Source organism: Mesoplodon mirus (genome assembly GCF_964341445.2).
Source record: "Mesoplodon mirus genome assembly, chromosome: 17".
In the NCBI taxonomy this organism is placed as follows: domain Eukaryota; kingdom Metazoa; phylum Chordata; class Mammalia; order Artiodactyla; family Ziphiidae; genus Mesoplodon; species Mesoplodon mirus.
This window is the reverse complement of record NC_138993.1, coordinates 61,352,509-61,374,169: the sequence shown is the minus strand read 5'-3', so window position 1 is coordinate 61,374,169 and position 21,661 is coordinate 61,352,509. Positions and strand designations below refer to the sequence as shown.

The following is a 21,661-nucleotide window of genomic DNA, read 5'->3' as shown; positions in this document are numbered from 1 at the left end:
TGAAGGTTAGAAGTCCAACAGCCATCTCAGGGGGACTAAAATCAAGGTGTAAACAGGACTGTATTACTTTTTGGAAGCTCAAGGGAGGAATCATGTAGCTTTCCCTCTCCCACTTTTAAGGACTCTTGTGATTGCATGAAATCCACCTGGATAATTCAGAGTACTTTTCCTACATAAAGGTCAGCTCTTCAGCAAACTTAATTTCCACTGTAACCTTAACTCCCCTTTGCCATATAACTTGGCATTTCCACAGGTTATAGGGATTAGGACATGGATATCTTTGGGCAGGGGGCATTACTGTGCCTCTCACAGTCTGCTCTCAGACCTCCAGTGATACCCATCAATCCCACGTATGAAATACCTTAACTTCATTCCAATTTCTCAAAAGGTTTCTCATCACATTACAGCATCAACACAAAGTACAAAGATCCATCTAAATCCCATCAGCTCAAAAGTCTCAAATTCCTCCCCAGATACATCAGGACAGGTACGAGAAAATAGTTACAGACATTCTGGTTCAAAAGAAGTGAAAATGTATACAAAGAAAAGAAAAAGAAGTCAGTGGTGCCAAGACATTTCACAGTCCAGTGAGGCAAACTCCAGTAGGTTTCAAGGCCTGGGAATAATCCTCTGTGCTTTTTGGCTCCATACTCTGGGCCTGAGGGTATGCCCTCCAGGCTCCAGGCTCTGCTTCTGGATCATCATTCCTAGTTCATTAAATACAGCATATATTTACAGCTGAGTAATTTAATCAACCTGTTTCCTCCCTGTAGAATTTTGGAATTCTGACAACCTTCCTATATTTTGTACTCTGTTTCAGTCCAAGCTGGCAGTGTTTGTTGGCATAAGATTCTCAAGGACTTTGTGATTCTGCTATATACCATGAAGCCCACTCCAGTAGACAAGAGGCTTGTCTGCAGATCTTTCTTAGATAATCTCATCTCTATTTTCAGCTTCTACTGATATGACAGAGGTGCTCTATGAGTCACTCAATCTCTTCAAATAGCCTTTTGTGTCATAGGGTATGCAGACCTTTTGATGTTCCTGAGGTATTAGCAAAAGACTGTGTGGCCCCAGCCTCAACTCTCTTTTAAGACTACAATTTCCTGAAAGCAAATCTCTTAATTTTAATCTCTTTTGAAATATGGATGAGAATTTCCCAGCTCATCATGCCCTGGTTCCCTTTTAATAATGCTCTCAATTTATCTCTTTTCACTTGTATTTTACTAGAAGCAGCAAGAAGAAACCAGGTTGACTCCTCAGAACTTTGCTGGGAAACCTCTGTTAAATGTCCAGTTTACAAGCTTTCCTTTCCACAGAACTGCAGGTAAAAAAATCTGCTAAGCTTTCTGCCACCATAAAGCAAGTTTCCTCTCTCCTGCAGCTTCCAATTACACATTCCTCATTTACTTCAGAGCCCTCACCTGCAAATCCTTAAATGGGCATGCTTCTACTGACAGTCTGTTCGTGATGACTGTGCTATCCTCTAAGATGATAGTTTGTCTCCATCCTCCTCCTGATTTCCTTCTTAGCCCTCACTAACACAGTTGTAAATATCCCTATTTCTATTTCTATTTCTAATACTCCATTCCAAGCAATCTAAGCGTATTCTCTTACAAACCTCGACCTTTTTCTCGCCTCCGACCACCACCTGATTCCAAAGCATCTTCTACATTTTTAGGTAATTTCGATAGCAGCACCCTACTTCCAGGTATCAGACTCTGCATGAGTTTTCTATCTGACATGGTATACCCTAAACTTGGTGGCCTAAAACAACACAGTCATTGCCTTACATTTCTGTCGGAAAGAAATCCAACACTGGGAATGCTGGTTTAAAACCAAGATGTCAGCAGAGATTCTTTTCTTTCTGGAGGATCTAGGGGAGCATCAGTTTCCTCGTCTCTTCAAGCTGGAGAGGCCACGCACATTCTTTGCCTCGGGATCCTCTTCAGACATCTTCATAGTCAGTAACTGAATCCCTGACCTTTCTTACATAGCTCCATCTCTCTCCGGCTCTCTTCTGCCGTCTCTAACATTTTTAAAAGTGCTTGTGGGCTTCCCTGGTGGCCCAGTGGTTGAGAGTCCGCCTGCCGATGTAGGGGACGCGGGTTCATGCCCCGGTCTCGGAAGACCCCACATGCCGCGGAGCGGCTGGGCCCGTGAGCCATGGCCGCTGAGCCTGCGCGTCCGGAGCCTGTGCTCCACAACGGGAGAGGCCACAACAGTGAGAGGCCCACGTACCGCAAAAAAAAAAAAAAAAAAAAAAAAAGTGCTTGTGATCACATTAGGTTCCCCTGGGTAATCTAGGTTAATCTTCCTATTTGAAGATTAACTGATTAACCATTCAAATTCTAGCTGCACTGCTCATTCTCCTTTGCCATGTAAGCTAACATATTCGCACGTTCCAGAGATTAATATGAAGACATCTTGGGAGCTGGGAGCATTACCTCCCATAAATAGCTAGGGAGAAAGTTGATGAGTTCAGTTTAGGACAGACTCAGTAAGAGTTGCATCCAGACCTCCAAATGGCTAAGTCCAGGTGGCAGCTGAATAAACAAGTCTGAATATCTGGCAAGAAGACATGCATAATATATAGATTTTAGTCTTGCATGCAGTGGTTTTCAGAGAACTTATTTAAAAATACAACTTTCAAGGTCTACTACAAGACATTCATTGTCAGGAAGGTAGGGTCCAAGGATATGTATTTAGCAGTCATCCCAGGTGGTTCTAATTTAGGTAGTGTTCTGATGTTACTTAGTGAAACAGTTTGATCTTATTACCAGAGGTTGGATATGTATGATAAAATGGTGATGATGTGACCCTGGTGAGGAGGGTTACTGTACAGTCATGACCTTGGACTACTAGAGGGCCGGGGGGAACTTAGGCACTTCAGAGCTGTATGTCATACATAACAAAATGTTAATAGATAAGAAAAGGCTGCTTTTGTAAAAAAAAAAGCCTTTCTGACATTCAGTGACTGAGCTGAAAGGCTTCAGAGGGTTTGTGGTATAGAGAAACAGGAAACTGGGAAAAAAATCTGTACTGCTATATTCTAGTCTATACTGCAAACTGTAAGCCTTGTGACCTTGGGAAAGTCATTGTATCTCTCAGTAATATCATTTTTCACATCAATGTTATGTCCGTACTTGGCATATAGCGCTAAGAGAATCAAATAATGTATAGCATGTGGGAGATGTGTGTAAATAACAATTGTGTATGTGGATTTACAAAGTAAAGATCTGGGGATACTATTATAGAGAAAAAAGAACTGAAAGCAGTAAGAACTCTGTTAAGAACTGAATGAAAGAGAAGTGTTGTATCAAAACTTGCTAAGTTTAATAAACCCTATTCACATCAGTCCCTCAGTGTTTCTTCTTGCTCTGAGAATGTATATTCTTTGCTTCCATTTTACCCCATTTCTTTTCTTTCTGCTATTAACATTGTAACAAATTCTGTTCTCAAATTGCATCAGGCAATAGAATTCCCAACGCAGAAAAATCTCATTTTCAAGAAATGTTTGAGACTTGACTTTGATTGCATTCAGAATGTCTTGGTTCAAAAGTCTTGCTTTTGTGTAAATAAAAAAAGCATCTTTGAAAACTACATCTACAAGTGGGAATATGGAAAAAAGGGGACGAGCTAAAGGTTATGAAACAAAATAAAACATTAATAGAGAGAAATACAAGCACAATATTACTATATACAGTATAGTAATATTTTTTAAAATATGAAAAACTCTAACTGTGGTAAAGTAATAAAATTTGAAACAGTCCAGTCTGCTAAAAATGTACTAAAGAAAAGTTTGAATAACATTCATAATATTAGAACGTGGATACTAAAAGAAAAGGTCACTTTGAAACACGTGAGGAAGCCAAGCCAAGGACAGAGTTTGTTACATTATATTTACCAGCTGTTTCTTTGAAGGAGTAATTGTTGGCATTGGTCACTGAGAGGATGTAACCTCTGGTTCAGCCGAGAGCTGGACCCAGGCAACACAAGGCTCTTCACCCCCACCTCGTCCTTGGATTGTACATTCTGCCCATTGTTCCCATGGTGAGAGCCATTTCAAGGAAACAGACTTGCGGGGGTAAGGTGTGATTGACACCATCTGGGCTGAATATGGGACTGAACCCAGTTAAGGCCTCTGCATAAATTTTAAGATTCTGGCAGGTGGGCATGGAGGTTTACTTGTCTCAAAGCTGCCCAAGACAAGTTTCTATGTAAGTTCCCTCGCTGATGAAAACTATCACCTACCAATCTGGAGTGGTCTGCCTCCTTTTTGGTCTTTCCTTACCCTCTGTGTAGTGGGGCCATTTTTCGAACTAAGAGCAATTTAAATTTTCTTTTATTAAAATAATATGTTTCAACCTAAGTTTCTTGCTTAAAAGTTTCCTAAATACTAAGAATTTTAGGATAATCAATGTCAGATCATATATTTTTTAAAATTTCAATGATGCCTAAAATTCAATGAGCTATCAAACATTAAATAGAAGCCCCCTAAAACAATATGGTTTGTATGAAAATCGCTCACTAAAAAAAGTGCCTAATGAAAATCAGCAATTTATAGGCCACAATATTAATCAAACCTCAAATAGTAGCATTATTAGCTAAGATTAATTTCTATGACACATGACTCAACCATTTTAAGACCATCAGCTTTAACACAATCCTTTGAAGTTGATTGTTTTATTCTCCTTAAGAAATATTGACCAGGATTAAGGGGGAAAGAGTGACTCATTATCTCCTTTTTTTTACTCTTTCTATGTCATTGATCATCAATTGCTAAAGTTAATTTCAAACCATTTATTGTTATTCACTTATTTTTAGCAATTTTTACTTTCAGTGATTCATTATTTGTAACTCATAGCTGAAGCCCAGCTTCTATCCATCTTCGTGTACTTTCATAGCTGTTGACACAGTGGGTCTTAAAAATTTGTGTTTAAGCAAAATTAATTAATAAAGTAGAATATTTCCGATAGGGTCTTATATGTCACTACCTCCAATAGAGTGCATTGGACATCCTGAAAAGAAAATATTTATTAATAGCCTATATATCTTATATTAGAAATATTTATAAACAGTCTAAATATCTTAGAGCATTCTAGAGTTGTTTATTACATAAAAAATTAAAAATAGCTTCCTGGTAACATGGCTTCATAATAAAAAGCAGAAGGATTTGCATAAGTAATTCTCTGAAATTGATAACTGTGTGGGTGTGTATGCATATAGACACATGTCTGTACACATATACATCTGTGTGAATATAGATACAGATACACACATATCTGTATCCATATTCACACAGATACACATAATACATATCTATGTAGTAGCAAGATTATGTAGACATGAACACTGGCTATGTTTCTCTTGGAGAGTTATAACATAATTTAAAAAATTACTTCTCAATAGGTTTTTTTAATACTACCTACTTAATTAATAAGCTTGGGGATTGCTTTATGTTTTATCTCCTTTCGTAAACTTTTCATACTAATTCAACACGGGAAAATTCTTTTAATGTTTACTAGAAATAAATCATTAACTTTTTTTAGCATATAGGAAAATTGAGATTGTTGAAATGATCCAAAAAGATTGCTGAATACTTTCAACGGAAAATGCAACACTGTTGGTTTATCTGATTCTATGAGTCTCTGTGCCTTTCATTGTTTTTTATCTATTTCACAACTCTGTAAGCTGCAAGTAATTTTCTGTAGAAATGAAAATTATCCAGTGGAGTGTATTTGACTTTGGCCCTAGGGATACTGACAATTTTGAGTCTATTAAGCAAATTCATTTCAGCATTATTGACTGTCTATATATGTGCCTACTCTGTGGATTTGCCTTTGAATCAGTTGAAACATCTTCCTGGTTCTCTTATTAACTAAGGAGTTAAATAAAATTATTAACGTGTCCATTTTACATTTGTATAAGAAATTATTTTTTAAAGTATCCTTTGACATTGGATTGACAGTCTTAAGACATGCTAGAAATAGTGGATATCAAGTTTCTCAAGGTCATTTCTAGAAAAAAATTCAATTTTATATAAAAAGTTTAACATTATGTTTAACAGTTCTCACTCCTATAACCATGACATTTCAAGTACATTTTATACATTAATCTTAGGATGATGTAAGATCTCAAATATTATTTAATCAGTGATTTCAACTACTTGATTACTTTCACTTATTTAAATCTCCAGGTCAGTATTTTCCAATAGCACCATGAAGTTAGGTGATTTTACCAGGTAGAAGCTTAGTTCCTACACTTTTTCTTTACCCTTATACAACATAAGAGGCTGTATAAGTCAAAGTATAGACATCTGGTGGCATGATTTTAATTTGTAACCAAATGTCTTATCAAATTTTCTAGAAATAACTCATGATTTATTCACTTTCAGAAGGGTACCACTACGTAATCAGATACCATATATACGTGAGCCCAAGTACCTCAAGGATATGTAGAAGATATATTACATCCTCTTCTTCACTGTCTGTTTCACAGTTGTATTTTAGGTAAGAAATAGAGTCAGTTGATGCCATTTAAGAGATCAACAGCAACAATATTGGCATAGTCTCATAAAAGAGAGTTACTAATGTGTAGACAATAGTATTGATATATGCTCCTCATAGATATATATTTATATATATACACTATATATATATATAGATAGATAGATAGATGTAGACATATACATCAAATATATTTATTTAGATCCACTTAATCATTAAGTTTCAATGAAAGTGAAAAAGCAAACCATGGAGTATTTTGTTAAAAATGAACGATAAACCAATATCCTTCTGCACATATTTTAAATGAGAAGAATGTAAACCTATATCCTTGGACGGAGTGGAATTGTGATTTCCAGTGACTAGAAGCTGACTGCCTTCACAATGTTTCTATTCACTGAGGAGGGTGGGTTACCTGACTGATTCATGAGTTGGGAACTGGAATGAATTAAGGAAATTGACAAAACAGAGCATGACTCCTTTTATGACATTACAGAAAAGATTCTGTGTTATTTACAGTACATCTATCATTTTGCCTGTCTGCTAGTACTGTGTTATTCCACTGCTGTTAAACTTCTTAAAACTCCAAGTAGTTTAGAGTCAGCAGGGACTGGTACATTATATTCAATCTAAGCAGCTAAAAAAGCCAATGTAACTAAGTATCTACAAACTTTAAGCACTGCTACTATCAACATGAATAATGTAATAGGCAAAATGTTTTACATATCTCATGTGCACTACAAAATCCTGTACATAATTTTTACGGTTTTAATTTAAAAGTATACTAGTTAGATATTTCATCTACACTCTTATAGTGATAAAAATGAAGATACTGCTTAAAGAAAAAGTACCTTTCCCAAGCAACATTTAGATCTGAAAATTAGTATTTTATTTCATATTTTAATGCTTATTTGATTTTCTGGTTATAAATGTTTATGGGGATAAAATTTAAAATAGATATTTGTATATTCTTCTATCACATACAATTAAAATAGAAAATTTTCATTACTAAATACAGAAAAGGTAGGTGTGAACTATTTATTGAGAAACATTTAATACATGGAAATTTTTTTGTCTTTTGAATATCACCTCATTCTAACAATTCACAAAAATGTGCATAAATGTTCTCAGAATATCTTTGATCTTGAAATGAATATGGACCTTATGAAAATCCATCGAACAATCCATCACATTTCAAAATCAAAAATTATAAAAATCACTCTAACTTCTACTGCTCAAAAATAATAAGAATTGCTAAACATTAGGTGACAGCATTTTATACATTCTTATACACATGTATTTAAATGGATAGTTAACTACTTAGCAGTGTGAATTAAAATGGTATAATACAAATATGTATTGTTAATTTATAAAATAAATGATCCTTGAATGAGTCAAAGAAAATAAGAAATTGATGAAATGAAGCTTTATGCCTATTCACATGAATGTACGCAATGTCTCGATGTATGGGATGCACTGAGAGATCTTTACCTTCAAAATGATGGAAGTTTAAGAAGAAATAAAGAAGCAATATTTGCTTGGAATGGAAGTCATCTTTTTTAAGTTCTGTGTTGCAAAGTAGTTGGTTGTGTAAATAATGAGAAAATTATCATTTAAATATTCCAAATGTTTTAGTTTGTTATTATTCTTATATTGTCATGAGTCTTAGCTTGGGTTGCCATAACAAAATACCACAGACTGCGTGGCTTAAACAATAGACATTTATTTCTCACAGTTCTGGAGGCTGGGAAGTCCAAGATCAAGGTTGCAACTGTTTCAATTCCTTGTGAGTGCTCTCTTCCTGGCTTGCAGCCAACTGCCTTCTTGCTGTGTCCTCAGTTGCTGGTACGTCTCACTCAGGTTTTAGGGGTCTAAAAGCATCACACTCTCTAAATTTTCTCATTGTATCTCTTGATCCAATTAACAAAGTATCAGGTTGGCACTTAGCACTGAGGAAAAAGTGTTATTTGAAAGCCTATGTTCAAATGGCTGCATTTACATGAATGTGGTTTTCACTGCTGTAGGCGTGTGGAAGCAGGGATGGAAGATGTTCTGGTTTGGAACTGGCATACTTCCGATTGAATTCTGGCATTCCATGTTGCAAAGAATTTAAAATGACTAAGTGATATGTGGAAAATAACTGAGGCCAAGAAAGAACTGTAAGGTTTAAAAAATGCAAAGAGGCAAGAAAATATTGCTGTCTGTGAGGTCAAATAATATGTGTGGAGAAAATAAAATTTTCAGAGGACTGGAAAGATAAGGAATTGAAGTTAAAGGTGAGAAGCATACCAGAATTTAAAAATCCGATGTGAACTAGCCACAGAAGATGTTAGGGTTCCTGTTAGGGCAGTGAGTGTAGGTGGCTATATTAGAATGGGAATGCATGCTACTGAAGATAAGGAAAAAATCAATAAGCTGGAGAGCCAGGCTGTTGAATGTATTTTTCACAAAAGCATTAAATTCACTAACAGTGACAGCTGGGTGGAGGGGAGAGATGAGGTTGGGAGGGTGGGATGCCTGATAGCCTCTGGTCAGAGTTTTCTTTAAATGCAGATGTGACTTCCTGGAAAGTAAGCAATTTTTGAAAAATAGAGAAACATAGAGCCTCCTGACACGAATCTCACAGAGGTGGTGAAGTATTGATTCAGTTATAGCCATGCAGAGTTAGGAGAATGCCAGCCACATCTGGCACATGTATGCAGAGTTTCAGATAATTTAGATGATTCTTTTAATGCACTTTCCTTAGAGAAGGTGACACAGTGTGAATTCCTGGGGGGCTATTTACCTTTTATATTCCAGATGTTAGCATAGAATAATCCATTCATTCAAAAGACTTGTTGGATGTCAGCTATTTCTCTTTTCTACTTAGAGGATTTATTCTTCCTCTCATGGTCCATAAGAACTAAAATGTTTCAGACAGTGCAATCCATCAAAATATGCTTTCAATAAACTTGAATTTTCAGAAAACTTTCATGCTATATTTTATTTGTTTCAATGCTCTAAAAACTTTCCCCCTATATATTTTTTCTGAATATAGTTTTTAAACTTCAGTGGTTTGGTGCTCACACATTTTACCCTTTGCTGAATCCTGTCCACCCGCCTCTCTCTCTCCAAATGAAAATATCCATAGACATACAGCCAGTTAGGATCAAAGAGTAGACTTGACTCCCAGCCAAGACCCATACTTCCCCATAACTCTTCCACATCACCTCCAGCCCAAGCGCTTTAAACATTTTCTTTCTTACCTCCTTATTAGAATACATACACTAATAAACATGTGACATGATACAGCACCCTGGTTTAAAAAAACTTGAAAAGTAACTTTAAAAGAGATCAAGGCTCTACTTGTATTTTGGTAATATCTGAAAGAGATACAAAATACAAAACACAAATCTCTACATTCCTCTTCTTTCATCCATTTTCCTCTTTTCTTAAGCCCCTCTGAGTAACTTCATAACCACACACAAACTATGCACATTTTTTCTCTGCTAGAAGAAAACTCCCCCAGACCTAATCCAAATGCATCTCTCAGCCTGTATCTCCCTTCTCTACTGCCTTTCTAGTCCTGATTTCCTCTTATAGTTGCACTGATGTGGCAACGCTAAAGAGCCAACCATCGTCTGGTTTTGGTACAAGGATGATGCTGACCTCATAGAATGGGTTCGAAAGTGTGTGCAATTTCTTGGAATTGTTTCAGGAGGATAGGCATTATCTCTTCTCTAAATGTTTGGTAGAATTCACCTGTGAAGTCATCTGGTCCTGGACTTTTGTCTGTTGGGAGTTTTTTTAACTACTGATTCAAGTTCAGTACTGGTAATTGGTCTGTTCATATTTCCTATGTCTTCCTGGTTCAGTCTGGGGAGATTGTACCTTTCTAAGAATTTGTCCATTTCTTCTATGTTGTCCATTTTATTGGCATATAGCTGTTCACAGTAGTCTCTTATGATTCTCTGTGTTTCTGTGGTGTCAGATGTAACTTGTTTTTCATTCTGATTTTGTTGATTTGGGACCATTCTCTTTCTTTCTTGATGAGCCTGGCTAAAGGTTTATAATTTTGCTTATCTTTTCAAAGAACAAGCTTTTATATGTGGAATATAAAAAATACAACAAACTAGTGAATAAAACAAAAAAGAAGCAGACTCGGATATAGAGAGCAAACTACTGGTTACTAGAGGGGAGAGTGAAGGGGGGACGGGCAATATAGGGGTGGGGAAAAATAGGTTATTTTGGGATTATATGCAATTATGTGTGTGAAACTTTTGAAAAGTCTAAAGCACTATAGAATTTAAAGACTCTTTCACTCCGTAAAAAATAAATTAAAAAATAATAAGAGAGGGCATGTGATCTAATACAAATATTTTTTTAAAAAATGCCAATCACCTGTTAACCACCAGCAGTAACTTTCTGAAGAATAGGAATGGGAAAAAAACCTGAGTAGGCAAAGCCACAGTCCTTTCTATGAAGCAGAAAGAAGAAGCTCCTACTAACCACATACATTAATAATTTTATCCTCTAAAGGGAAGCTTTATATAAGAGAAATTGATTACATTTGTATATGGCAGTACTGTAAATAAAACTCTAGCTGAAGTATTATAGGCTTATCCATGATATGAACCCAAGGGAACAAATTTAATGAATCAATATTTATAAGCTCTTTTCACCTATATCTTGTGGTTTTAGCCACTGATTTCAGAATGTTGCTGAAAAAAATATATTTCTTCCTAATGTTTGATTTCATGATCCCATGTGGACAAATCTCCATATTGGATTTCAATAAGTCCACAAGAGTTAAATGTCTACTTTTAGCCCACTTTGATTTTCACAAGTTTAATTCCAATTTAATAATATAAAATGTGTAAAATAATCTGGCACTAGAATGTAGAATATAGTAAGTATTTGGCAGATGTTGTTTCACTTTCCTTGTTTCTCATAATGAAAACAATGGCACAATTATAAAATTTTGTAGGAAAAAATATGAAACTCTTGTCTATTAATTACCAACAGTTTAGGAAAGACAATACCCTCTCTTTGTTAGCTTAATATTGAGGCATTACAAATGATATGCCATATATTTGTTCATTAGGTAAACTACATTTTACTAAGGATTTTTCTTTTTAGAATTTTATCTTTAAAATAACTAAAACATCTTGAAGTGTCACCAAACAGAAGTGGACATTTAATAAACACCCTGCTGTAATAGTTACAGAAAATCACTTGAAGGTGGTCACTGTACTAGGTTTTATAAATTTTAGCTTTGGTCAAATCAGATCACCAGAAATCTACAAACTTGAACTATATTGCCTTGGTTGTTAACAGAACTGCTTTCTCTGAATTAAGTTTTGAGGTCATGCCCCAATTTTTTTATGAAAGAACAATACAACAAGGAATCATATGCAATCTATTTTGTCACTTAATACAAAAATATTATTAAGGAATATTGTCACTCAGAAGCTCATGTATAACATCTCAGGAAAGGCATTATATCCCAATTCAGGGCTGGGAAAATCTTTTCTCCTTCAGAGGCAAGCTTCTCCTTTCATTAAAGAGAGAAACGACGCTATCTTCATTCTAACATGAACTACTAGGAAACTAAACCTAAAAATATAATTACTACCCAGTTTCTTTTGGACTGAATACTTGTATTTCTCTTTATCTTAGCCTTGGTTTTCTACATATTTATAACTTCCCTATACTAGTGTTTTAAGTCTAATTTCATTTACATTTTGTTTTACACTGTATGTTTACATTGCAGTATCTTATGTTTTATAAAACAATATAGACATTATATAATTGATGAAACGCTTAAGCTTTGTCTAGGCACAAATACTATTTTCATTAGAATTGTTTAGTCAGCAAACATGTAGATGAGTGAATTCAACTTTCATATACTTTTTCTATCTATAATACTTCATATTGAATTATGCTTTATTTATGCCTTGGGATAAAATACAAAATTAATAACATAAAATATCAATATCTTACTAGGGTCAAAAGAGAATACAGTAAGTCCCCTACATATGAACGAGTTCTGTTCCGAGAGCATGTTCCTAAGTCCAATTTGTTTGTAAGTCCAACAAAGTTAGCCTAGGTACCCAACTAACACAATCGGCTATACAGTACGGTACAGTGATAGGTTTATAATACTTTTCACACAAATAGTACATAACACAGAAAAAATTGTACTGTACAGTAAAGTATACAAAAGCACAACCACTTGTAGAGAATGCACGCACGTGACATTGTATGCCAGACATGTGAACTAACTTACGTGATTGGACATGAAATGCAAGTTCGCATCTCTGAAAGCTCTCAACTTGAAGGTTCATATGTAGGAGACTTACTGTATTTAATTTTTAACCTCCCTTTCCTACATCTGAGAATGTAGAACTACAGGTAGAAACCATTTGTACAGTTCATCCTCATCTCGGGTCCTTAAAGTACAACCAAATTCACATATTTTTGTAGAAATAAGTAAACTTCTGACATTCATACTTGACTCTTTAAAAAGCTATTTATTCAGAATTATTCAGCAGTTATTATGTCTTACTCCTTGTTATGTTCTGTGAATAAGATGAAAGACGCTATCCAGCAGGTAACATAGACAATTAAATTAACAATAGAGGCATCCATAGGCTTCTATGAAAATAAAAGACGGAGCCATCCAGAAGAATGTTAAAATGAGCATTCCTCCTGTAGGGAACACTTCCTGCAAAGGCATATGTATAAGTGCTGTGGTGTAAGGCATCATGGGTCATGGGGCACTGCAGGAAGTTGGATATGGTTAAAAGAATTAATATGGTTAGAAGAATGTGTACAAGATGGCTACCAGTCAGTAGATGAGCCTGGAGAAGTGCTCAGGACTTATTTGTATCTCATATAACAGAGGTCAGAGTTTATATCAAGGACAGGGAGAATGAATATCATTTTTCCAAGGGAGTATCAATCAAAATTATGTTTTAAAAACATTATAGTTGGCCCTCTGTATCTGCAGATGTGGAACCACAGATGTGGAGGGCAAAGGGCGGACTGTAAGGGACTTGAACATCCACGGATTCTTGTATCTTTGGGGGTCCTGGAACCAATCCCCCACAGATGCAAAAGGACAACTGTACTTTGTAAGGTGAAAGAGAGATTGAACTTGAATAGGAGTGACACTAGGAAGATACATGATGAGGATAAGGTCCCAATCACTGTTGGGACAGTGGGCATGAAAATCAAAGGTTATAAGAAGATATGAATAAAAAAGAATTGTCAGAATTCAAGTGAAATGACCTAGAAAGAATAATAAGGATTGGATTACATGGTGATTCACTGAGATAAGAAATTTAAAATGGGAGAAGCTTTGCAGCAGGATTTGCAAGATTTCATGTAGGGGTGGCTTCAGTTTGAGGAATGGGTAATATATTAAGGTCAAGGTTTTAGCAAACAATTATATGCACAGGTCTGAAGCTGAGCAAAGAGCTAGAGGCATAGGCTTCAAAATCATTAGTTTAACTGGGAGTTGTTGCCATGGATGGGAATGAGATCATCCAACAGGTATGCAGAGAGGAGAGAAAATAGAATTGAGAGCAGAATCCGATGGAGTACTAAGGTGCTTTACCTTGGTTTATTTTGATTTTCCTTACCGGCCTACTATGAGAGCTACTCAATGTGGGCATATTCATATTTTCCCCACTTTCATGCCCTCTGTGTTTTGCTTTTATTTTCCAAGTACATGCTACAGCTTGTCCTTGGAATACACTTTTCCTGTCATGTCTTTCAATTTACATATTCTTCAAAGATCTTCTAAAATCTCTCCTATGCCTCTAAATAAGTATTACTTCTCCAGTCTTGGCTCTTTTACCTATATCCACCCCCATCCAAATCTACGGTGCATCACTGTCACCTCTCTTTTACTACACCCTCAGGTTTCTTTCTCTCATGTCTCCAGAGTTCAAGTTCCTGAAAGCTTTCCCCTCTTGCTGTCTCCTCTGTCTGCAGCAACCTGACCTTAGCTTCCACTGTTCACACAGTTTCTCTCCTCAAGGTCTCCACTTGTGATGTTCTCACCTTGGGCTGAACACTCAACAGCTGTTCACACAATATGTGGTGAATTGAATTAGCCTGGAAGAGATGAGGAGACGAAGAAAGGGAGCAACTGTAGAAAGCTGGGGTTGGAAAGCATTTCTGGCAGTTGTGGTCTTTGTAGTCTTATATAAGAGGGTGTTAAGTTTTACAAACTCTTTGGAAGTGGAGGATAATTTTATTTTTTTAAATTTTGAATCTGTTTGCAGAGCAGCATGCTGTTTTATGTTAGAGGCTCTGGAGAGTCTGATGGAAATTCTGACATCCTCCACACCTCAACACAGTTTTTCATTCCAGGATCAATGTAGGGATTGGAACTTGTTGCAAGAATTTTTCAGAAATACCTTGCTCTGTAATCCAGTGCAACTTGGCCAGTTGTAATGACAATGTCCTAAATAAAGGTCAAATGCCTGCATTAATTCTCCAGAACTTTCCTTGAATTATTCAGTGTTTACTAAGCAAAACATATATAGAACTGTACTAGGCCTTGTAGTATACAATATACTAGTATATTTATATAAAGCTAGTATGAAATAAGGAAAATATGTATTTATGTTCTTTTGAGGTTAAAATTCAATTTAGGAAGAAAAGGAAAAAAAAACATTAAATACTTTTAGCAATTAAGATTTATTGAGCAATTTTGTAGAGAACTAGAACAAAAACCTAAGGATAAAAGCATAAATAGGATATCCTACCTCCAAGATGCTCAGGGCCCAATAACAGGGGAGTCATATGTTAACATGCAATTATGATACACTGTCATAACAGTATAATGGGGAGGGTTCTCCTGACTTCATTGTAAATGAGCTTACAATAGATCATTACAAATTATCTGAACCAAAACAGCATGGAGAGGCCTCAAGAAGATTGAAAAAAGTTTTGACTCATCTACAACTTTAACATCTGCCTTTAACACCAGAGTTTAGGCAGCTGCACTGAGGAAAATCATCATCCTGCAGCAGGGAATTATATCTAAGCCAGGTAGAGTCAACAGGTACAACAAGTACAAATAAGAACTAGAGAAAAGGCACTGACTCTATAGCATAGAGTCCAGAGTGAAAACACAGATGGACCCACATTTGTCCAGTAAAGCCATGTTTGGTTAATGCCTTGGAAACTGGACCCAATAGGCTTTTTCCCTCTCAGTTGTATTCCTGAAGGACAATTTTATGTAGAGATCCTTAATCTAGTCTCCAGCCCCTTATAATCACCATTCTATACTCTGTTTCTAGAAATTAGGCATTTTTCAATTCCACATATAAGTGAGATCATGCATGATTTAGAAACTGAAGACTGGATTAAGGATCTCTTCACAAAATAGTCCTTCAGGAATACAACTGAGAGGGAAAAAGCCTATTGGGTCCAAGTAGAAACTGAGAGTGGCTATGGGACATCTCTCTTTTCTGTTGGAAGAAGTATGGATTAAATCTAGATCTCTCTCTAGTTATGAATGAGTTACCTGTTTCTCACAAACACATAACATCAAAATATTCAGTATTCAAAAATGATGCATTTATGAAAAGGATTTAACATATGAAACAGAAGAAAACCAGGAAAAATCACCTTTTTATTCACAAAAAGATACAGAACCATGACTTTCAAGAGAGTAGAACAATATGCCATAGAGAGAAAAATGTCTCTGAGAAAGGCAGCTCTGAAAAGAGAGTAGGCTCAAACAAGACTAGAACACAAGGATAGACAAAATCCAAAATAAAAGAAAATTTTGCCTTGAAGCTTACTATGATTATGAATGCAACTACTTTTTTTTAAATGCTTCATTATTTTTGCCTATTTATTTATTTATAACATTAACTTTAATACAATTAGCAAAAAACAATTCTAAAATGAATTATAAAAATAAATATATAAATTATATAAGAAGAAAAGTATATTATTTTCCTTTGGGATTTAAAAGACTAAGTAAATAAATACTTATTATTTGCCAATGCTCACTGAAGTAATGTACAAATTTAATGGGGAATTTTTCAGCTTTTGATCTTAAACATTAAATTTCATCTGGAAGAGTCATATTGAAGAGAATCAAAGAAATTTTGCAGAGAGATGAGGTAGTTTTGTAATGATAATAATTAGTGCGGCACAAGTATCAGAATAGACAAAAATCAATAAATTTTTTCCATGACAGAGTTTGGGATTTCAAGTCATGGGATAAGAAAAGCTTAGGCAGCAGTCATTGCTGGAACTAGGGTAATTGGTTAATTAGTTGGAGAAAATAAGGTTAGATTCCCACACCCTGAAATAATTTCATATAGGACAAGGGATTTGTTGCTTTTAAAAAACCCAGAAGAAAATATAGATATTTATATTACCTTGAGGTGGAGAACACATTCAAAAACTAAAATTCAAGAAAAATTCATAGAGGAAAATACTGACCAATACGACTTCACAAAATATCAAATCATGTCATTCACAATAAAAGATGTGCTGCCAGCTAGACAAAAATTTGCAAGACATAATAAACACTAAATAGAAAATTCTTGCATATCAGTAAGAAAATATCTTTAAGTAAGAGGATAAAACCCATGAAGCACAACAAAAGTATAAAATACTATAGCAGAGGAATCATACAGATTGAAAGAATAAAGTGGTTGTTTTAGGATAAATGCTTTAACATGCATTCATGTGTTTCTGACATCATTTGTTCATATACTTTCATTTTTTTAATTTATTTTTATTCAGGTATGATTGACATACAACATTGTGTAAGTTTAAGGTGTACAACTGTTAGTTTGATTCATTTGTATATTGCAATAGGATTACCAATATGGTGTTAGCTGATACCTCTGTCACATATCATAAGTATCATTTCTTTTTTGTGTTAAGAATAATTAAGATCTAGTCTCTTAGAAAATTTGAAGTTTATAGTATAGTATTATTGTCTATAATCATTGCTGTGCATTAGGTGTCTAAGACTTATTTATCTACTGATTGTAAGATTATACCCTTAAACTACATCTCCCCAGTGTATCCTTGTAGCTTGTTTTATACCTAATAGTTTTTATTTCTTACTCCCCTACCCCTATATCACCACTTCTCCTTCCCTCTCCCCACTGGTAACCACTAGTTTGTCCCTTATTATATCTGTGAGTCCACTTCTTTTTTGTTATACTCACTAGTTTGTTGTATTTTTTAGATTCCACATAGAAGTGATATTATACAGTATTTATCTTTCTCTGTCTGACATATCTCACTTAGCATAATGACCTCTAAGGCCATCCATGTTGTATCAAATGGCAAAATTTCATTCTTTTTTATGGCTGAGTAGTATTCCATTGTGTGCATGTGTGTGTGTGTGTGTGTGTGTATACACATATACATGTCACATGTTTTTTATCCATTCCTCTGTTGATGAACACTTAGACTTCGTCCATATCTTGCTGATTGTAAACAATGTTGCTATGAACATCAGGGTGCATGTATCATTTCAAATTAAGGTTTTGGTTTTCTTCAGATATACACCCAAGAGTGGAATTTCTGGGTCATATGGTAGTTCTATTTTTAGTTTTTCTGAGAAACCTCCATACTGTCTTCCACAGTGGCTGCAACCAATCTGCATTCCCACCAACAGTGTATGAGGGTTCTCTTTTCTCCATATCCTTGCCAACATTTGTTATCTGTAGACTTTTTTGATGATAGCCATTCTGACAGGTGTGAGGTAATATCTCATTGTGATTTTGATTTGCATTTTCCTGATGATTAGTGATGTTGAGCATCTTTTCATGTGTCTGTCGGCCATTTGCATTTCCTCTTTGGAAAAATGTCTATTCAGTTCTTCTGCCCATTTTTAATTGGGTTGTTTATTTTTTTGATGTTGAGTTGTATGAGGAGTTTACATATGTTGGATATTAATCCCTATCAGACATGTCATTTGCAAATATTTTCTCCCATTCAGTAGGTTGTCTTTTTGTTTTGTCAATGGTTTCCTTTGCTGTGCAAAAGCTTATAAATTTAATTAGGTTCTATTTGCTTATTTTTGCTTTAATTTCCTTTACTTTAGGAAATGTATCTTAAAAAAATCTTGCTATGATTTATGTCAGAGTGTTCTCCCTATGTTTTCCTCTAGGAGCTTTGTGGTTTCCAGTCTTGCACTTAGGTCTTTACTCCATTTTGAGTTTGTTTTTGTATATGGTGTTAGGAAATATTCAAGTTTCATTCTTTTACAAGTTGTCCAGTTTTCCCAGCACCACTAATTGAAGGACTGTCTTTTCTCCATTGTATATTCTTGCCTCCTTTGTCATAGATTACTTGACCATAAGTGCGTGGACTTACCTTTGGGCTCTCTATTATGTTCCATTGATCTATGTGTCTGTTTTTGTGCCACTACCATACTATCTTAATTACTTTGTAATATAGTTTGAAGTCAGGGACTGTGATTTTTCCAGCTCTGTTGTTCTTTCTCAAGATTGTTTTGGCTATTCAGGGTCTTTTGTGTTTCCAGACAAATTTTAAAATGTTTTGTTCTAGTTATGCAAAAAATGCCATCGGTACTTTGATAGAGATTGCATTGAATCTGTACACTGCTTTGGGTAGTATGATCATTTTAACAATATTGATTCTTCCAGTTCAAGAACACAGTATATCTTTCCATCTGTTTGTGTCATCTTCAATTTCTTTCATCTATATATGTCTCATATTTTTCTTATAATTTTCCAAGTAGAGTTCTTTTGCCTCCTTATGTAGGTTTATTGCTTGGTATTTTATTATTTTTGATGTGATGGTAAATTGGATCATTTCCTTAACTTCTCTTTCTGATAGTTCATTGTTAGTGTATAGAAATGCAACAGATTTCCGTGCATTATTTTTGAATCATGCAACATTACCAAATTTATTGATAAGCTCTAGTAGTTTTCTGGTGGCATCTTTAGAATTTTCTATGTACAATACCATGCCATCTGCAAACAGTGACAGTTTTACTTATTCCTTTCCAATTTGGATTTCTTCTATTTCTTTTTTTTTTTTTTTTTTCTGATCGCTATGGCTAGGACTTCCAAAACTATGTTGTATAAAAGTGGCTAGAGTGGGCATCCTTGTCTTGTTCCTGGTCATAGAGGAAATGCTTTCAGCTTTTCACCGTTGAGTATGGTATTAGCTGTAGGTTTGTCATATATGGCCATTACTATGTTGAGGTAAGTTCCCCCTACGCCCACTTTCTGGAGAATTTTTATCATAAATGGGTGTTGAATTTCACACACACACACTTTTTAATGTTGTTTTCATTTAGTTAATCCATTAAGACACCTGAACAAAAAATGCATGTATATCTGATTACAGAGAATACTCATCTGTATTTTTCTTCTCTTCTTGAATCCATCAAGGAGAAAATACCTAATTGTATTTTTAAAAAACTCTACTGACAGCATTCAATGGAATAAAATTGAGAATCCAGAAATAAACCATTACATTTATGGTCGACTGATTCTTGACAAGGGTGCCAAGACAATTCAACAGGGAAAGAATAGTCTTTTCAACAACTGGTATTGGGACAATTGTACATACACATTCAAAAGAATGATGTTAGATTCTGACATTATATTATAAACAAAAAAATAACTCAAAGTGGATGAAAAACCTAATTGTAACAGCTAAAAGTGTAAAACTCTTAGAAGAAAATATAAGTAAAAATCTTCATGACCTTGGATTAGACAATGGTTTTTTATATGTGACACAAAATTTCAAGCAACAAAAGAAAGAGACACATTAATACTAAATCAAGATTAAATTGTTTTGTGCTTGAAATAAACCAATAAAATGAAAAGACAATCCACAGAATGGGAAATATTTTTTACAAATCATATATCTCATAAGGGACTCACATTCAGAATACATAAATAACTATTACAAGCCAACGATTAAAAATGGAAAAATAATTTGTAGAGTTACTTCTCCAAAAAAGATATACAAATGGGCAAGAAGCACATGAATAGATGTTCAACCTTATTAGTCACTTGTGAAATGCAAATCAAAACAACAATGAGATGCCATTTCACACTCACCAGGATGGCTATGCTCAAAAGACGGAAAATAACAAGTAAGAGTGAGGATGTGGAAAACAATCCCTCAAAGGTACAGCTGGGAATGGAAAATGGTGCAGCCACTTTGGAAAACAGTTTTCCATTTTTCACCAAAGTTAAACATAGAGCTATCACATGCCCTAGCAATTTCACTCATAAGTATATATTCATGAGAATTGAAACCACATGTCTACCAAAAACTTGTACACAAATGTTTATAGTGTAACTGAGTAAGGCCCCATGGGGCCTTCCCAGGACAGACCAAACCCCGGCCCCATGTCCTCTGCCTGCCTCTTTTCTGTAGAAAAACTTTAACCAAAGAATAAATTTAATCAGAGAAGTGAAAACAAGACAAAAAAAGGAAAACAGTCAAGACAAAATAATAATAGTTTAGCCATTAAACAAAGTCAAGGACCTTTAATTCCTTCTCAAAGGCTAGAGATAATATTCTAAGCCATATCATTTGAGCTGGTTTGCAGATGCTGAAGCCCCCACCAAATGGAAGAAGTTAACTACTTGATGACCAGACTGTAGCCATGCATAAGCTGCTCTATCTTGCACAATTCCATTAATTGGCCTCAAGGAAATGGGAAAAAAACCAACCCTGGAACTGAAGATTAACTGTACTTGAAAACAATCAAGATGATCTGATCAGACCACCACATGACCAATTTCAAGATGACAGAGCTAACTATGCTGTTCTACACATAGCCTCCCCTACCACCTGTGAACCCCTGAAACTCCCGTTTAAAAGCTCTTGCCCCTTAATCAACAGTTGGGGGTTGGTTCTTGGACAGGAGTCCACCTTCTCCTCAGGTTGCCAGCCTCCTGAATAAAACCATCTTTCCTTTCCTACCAACACTTGTCTCTCAAGTATTGGCTTTTGAGTGGAGAGCAACCAAACCTGAGCCCTGTAAAAATAGTACCACTATCCATAATAGCCAAAAAGTGGAAACAACACAAATGTCCATTCGTTGGATGAATGGATAAACAAAAAGTTTTATGTCCACTTTTCATCAGTCATAAAAGGAATGAACTACTGATACATGCTATGAGATAAAT

General features: G+C 35.2%; 1 protein-coding gene across 1 annotated transcript in view; it reads right to left on the bottom strand.

Annotated features, from left to right (window-relative positions):
• GPC5 (glypican 5) overlaps window positions 1-21,661 on the bottom strand; it is a gene marked incomplete at both ends in the record, with an annotated part of 1,323,734 nt that overhangs the window by 713,852 nt on the left and 588,221 nt on the right. The window lies entirely within an intron of this gene.